The following is a 4,843-nucleotide window of genomic DNA, read 5'->3' as shown; positions in this document are numbered from 1 at the left end:
ACACTTAACGCTCTTCGGGTTGCTCTCCTGGTAAAGACCCAACAGTTGGCAGGAGCGCCCATGCCCTGCGCCCCTGGCCCTGCCTGCCTCTGCTACTGCCTCTCATGCCACACCCCCTCCTCCCCTGACTTCCTGGACAGGCTGGCGTTGGCGTGGACCTGAGAGGAGGCGGACGCCCTCCCGCACTGGAGCTCACCTCTGCCGGGCCACTGTCCCCCCACCCCACCCCCGGCACAGGCTTCATCAGTCCCCCCAGCTTATTCCTCGGGACCTCTTCCCGGGAGCTCTCGCTGAGCCTGTAGACCAGGCCGGGACTCCCGCTGGCAACGCTCTCCTGGAGAGCACACTGCTTCTCCAGCTGTGAGCTCACTGCTCCCCGCCTGGCCGGAGCTCCGTGAGGGCAGAGGCCATGCTTGGCTTGTTCACTGCTGCTTCCGGTGCCCAGCACTAAGCTCCTAACACAGAGCAAGTGCTCAGAAAATTATCTGAAGATAATGAATGAATGAAGGGCACCACTCGTGGTCCGAAACCACACTCGTCAGCCAACATGCCCCAGCGGGTGTGCTGTGGTCAGCGGTAAGCGGTACTGCAAATAGTTTAATGCATAGCAGTTGGATTAAGGTTTGTGTTTCGTTTCTTTCTAGAAAGTAGCAGATGCTTCTCTCAACATTACTCTGACTGATTTACATTCCTAGAGGCATTCTTTTTTATCGTTATTATTGGTTGATTTTAGAACTGATTTGAGAAAGAGAGAGAAACATCGATTTGTTGCTCCACTCAGTGAACCCATTTGGTTGCTTCCTGTACGTGCCCACAACTGTGGCGTACTGGGACAATGCTCTACTGAACTGAGCTACCTGGCCACAGCGCCTAAAGCATTCTTAAATGGGAGAAAGGGGAGTGGAGCCACAGCTATCTGCTGGGGACTACACATCACCCACAGTTTTTTACCATGGGAATACATGTGTTAGTGCCATGTTCTGGGTATGTCAGAGCAGAAGAGAGGCTTAGAAATGATGGCGAGAGCATTTTTTTATTTTCAGAGAAACCCAAGGAAGAAGCCACTTCCCCATTTCTCTGCCCAGTTTGAAGGCAACACTTCTCCAATACTTGTCCCTCGATGTCTTTTCAGCCTCTTCCTCTCCAATTCATTCTTGCACCCACTCCAGCCTGCCTTCATCCTCCCCGACTAATTGAAATGACTTGTCGCCATCAGCAACCTCCTCCAAACCTCCAGACTCAATGGGCAGCCCTCGCTCTCCCCCTGCGTGGCCTCTGAGGAGTTCGGCGAGGCTCCTGTGACACCGCTCCTCCGGCCTCAGGCTTCCCTGCTCCCCACTCTCATTCCCACGTGTGGGCCAGAGCTTCTCGGGGCTCAAGCCTCCACCCTCAGCTCTTTCTGTCTAAACCCTTTTCCCGGGCGCTCAGGCCAGTCCTGTGCTGAGATTCTCCAGTTGTATTTCCAGCCCAGAGGATCTGATGACTCCCATGCCTCCAACTGCAGACTGACGTCTCCTCCATATCCCCAGCCTGTGCTCTGAGTCATCCCTGTCCCCCGAACATACCTCCATCCGTGGAGCTGTGAGACCCAGGGACCTAGGAGCCATCTTCAGCCCCTGCGTTTGCCTCGCCCCTCACTCCAGTCAATCATCAAGCTGATCCATCCACTTCCAGGCACCCTCAGTCTGTCCTCCTCACTCCCCTCCACCAGCACCACCGGGACAACCGGCCCCCTGGCCATCACCTCTCACTGGGAGGGCTGCAGTGGCTTCTTGGTTAATTTCCTTGACTCCTTCCTTTCCACACCAACCCATTAACCATTCAGGGGTCAGAGTAAAAATTCAAAACAGAATTGACTCCCTGCACCCAACCTCTCAATTGCTCTCCATGACACTAAACAACAACCCAAACTCCTTCCCATGACTGGTAAAGCCCTACACTACGGGTGTCGAACTCAATCAGAGAAGGGGCCAAAATCTAAAATCCAGCCTAAATCGCGGGCCGAATGGTTTACTGAACAGTCATAAACTGACAATGTCATAAACTGACAGCGGAGTGCAGTGATGACAGCGCGGTGCGGGCCACATTGCAAGGCCTGGCGGGCTGGATTTGGCCCGCGGGCCTTGTGTTTGACACATGTGCCCTACACCATCTGCTCTCCTCCCCTCCCTTTCATTTCCTGATCTCTGGCCACTCCTTGTCATGGTTTTGCACACACGCCAAGCATGTTCTTACCTCCGGTCCTCGCCTGGCTGGGCCTTCTGGCTGGAGTGGCCTCTCCTGCTCTCCACAGGTTAGATCTCAACTCCAATGACACACCACAGTGAAGCCACCAACCCATCTAAAATGGGCCCTCCAGCCTGCCCAGTGTGGTAGAGCATTGACCTATGAACCAGGATGGTCACTGCTGGATTCCCAGTCAGGGCATATGCCTGGGCTGTGGGCTCGGTCCCCAGTGTGGGGCATGCAGGGGGCAGCCTATCAATGATTCTTTCTCATCATTGATGTTTCTCTCTCTCCCTCTTCCCTCCTCTCTGAAATAAAAAAAAATATGTACTTTAAAAATAAAATGGGCCTCCACATTCTAGCCACATCTCTACTCTATGCTTGCACCTGGTAGTTCCCTTAAGAGTTATTTGTTCTTTTGTCTCTTTTTCCCTGATTTGAATATTACTTCTATGAGGGAAAACACATTGTCTTTTTTGACTCTTGTAGCCCCCGGCTTATCTCAGAGCTTGACATTCAATGGGCGCTCAATAAATATGCATCCAGTAATTGAATGGATGAATGAAACTAATTCCACAACCCTTAATGCATTCTTAAGTTTGAAAACTCTGTCTGGAGACATTTCCTTTGGTTTCCCTTAAATCTCTGGTTCTACAGATCCACACGTTGCTTTTTGGCAGGGCCTGTCCCCCGTCTAATCAGAGGGCATCTGCTCCTGGCCAAGCTCCAACCTTACAACTGGAATCTTCCCCGTAACCACCTACCACGGGGAAAGAGCAGCCAGAGCGCCAGGGGCAGGTGAGGGAGCTGGCTTCGGCCGGCGCAGAGGAAGGAGGTAACCTTGGGACCGGGGTGAGGCGCTGGGAGCTGGAGGCCTGCCATCAACCCAGCCAGCACTTGAGGGGAGAGATGTCAGATTTATTCAGCCGCAGGAAGCACCCGGGACTAAAATCAATACTGAGCCTTGGGGCTGTATTTCTGCTTTTCATTGGCCAACGCAGAACTGTAATAACTCCTTGTTTTAACATAGGCCCTCTTTCCAAAGAGCCCCACGGGTTTTATTTTTGGTTTAATAGGTCCTCAAGCATGAACTGCTATGTGGTCCGAAGCAGACATAACCACCACCATTCTGTGCAGAGGATGGGGGAGCACAGAAAGGTTGGATGAACTGCTGAGGGTCGGAGAAAGAGAAAAAGATGGATCTAGGCGTAGGAGTTCCAGGGGCGGCCCCCACTTCACGATGCAGTGCTGGCCAGGATGCAATTCGCCCGTGGGCGCCATCTGATAAAAGAGGTGCCTATAATACTTACCTTGTCATCAACCTAAATTTACTCTTAGCTGCACACTCATATATCGACCTGCTCCGTGGCCTCTCCATGTGGCTGTCGTGCTGGCACTTTGAATTCGGTGAGTCCAAAACTGAATGCTCACCAAACTTGCTCCCCTCAACACACACACACACACACACACACACACACACACACACACACACACCCGCCTTAGGAAAACTACTACTACCACTCCCCAAATGCCAATGTAATCCTGGCCTCCTCCTCGGTTCCTACTTTCAATAAATCACCAATATGCCAAGACTGTCTTTGCAATATTTCCAGTTCCACTCACTCTTCCCCACCTGTCGAGTCTACTCCCACCACCTTTCACCGGCCCTTCACAAAGCCCCTTATGAAGGGTCTCTGCCTCCGGGCTGGCCATTCATTGTCCATCCAGGCGCCAGGGTGGCCCTCTCTCGGTTCAAATGTGGTCACTTCTCTCTCCTCACCATCAGGTACCTCATTATCACCATCTGTGCACCCGGCTAAGCCCATCTCTCCCACACGCCCCTCCTCACCCCCCTCTGATCACCTGCACCCTGCCCCCTCCTCCTCAGGGCCTTTTGTGAGGTGCTCCCTGGAGTCGGGATGCTCTCCTCCCTCCCTGCCCTTCTCAAGGCCAGTCCCCACTCACCCTTCAGGGACTGACATTCAATGGGCGCTCAATAAGTATTGAATGTTAGGCTCTGAGATAAGCCTTTTTCCATGTCCTCGGGAAAAGCTCTCCTGGCCTGACAACCTCATGGCACTCAGCACAGCTGTGTAATGTCCATCTCCCACTAGGCATTCAGGGGAACAAGAGCAGGGGCCAGAAGTGTGTCTATCTCATTTGCTGCTGAACACACAGTGCTTTAAAAAGCACCAGGTACATAGTAGGTGTACAATCAATATTGACTGAATCAGTGAATGCTCATGGCTCAATGTGTTTATTTCCTTCTCTTCTTAGAAGCAAAGATGTTCCCAGGTTTATGTTGATCTATATTAATAAAAGGGTAATAGGTTAATTAGACCAGGAGACCATCCCGAAGTCCTTCCAAAGCCATGGTGGCAAGGCCGAGGCAGATGTGGTTAGAGGCGATCAGGTCGGGAGGGGAGGGCAGTTGGAGGCAATCAGGCAGGCAGAGGGGAGTAGTTGGGGGGCGAGAAGGCTAGCAGGGGAGGCAGTTGGGGAGAGCAGGCCAGTATCAGAGTGGTTAGGGGTGATCAAGCAGACAGGCAGGTAAGCAGTTAGGAGCCAGCAGTCCCGGATTGTGACAGGGATGTCCAACTGCTGGTTTAGGCCTGAT

Source organism: Pipistrellus hanaki, assembly GCF_964339955.1.
Source record: "Pipistrellus hanaki genome assembly, chromosome: 5".
Taxonomy (NCBI): domain Eukaryota; kingdom Metazoa; phylum Chordata; class Mammalia; order Chiroptera; family Vespertilionidae; genus Pipistrellus; species Pipistrellus hanaki.
Note: the sequence above shows the minus strand (reverse complement) of the source record.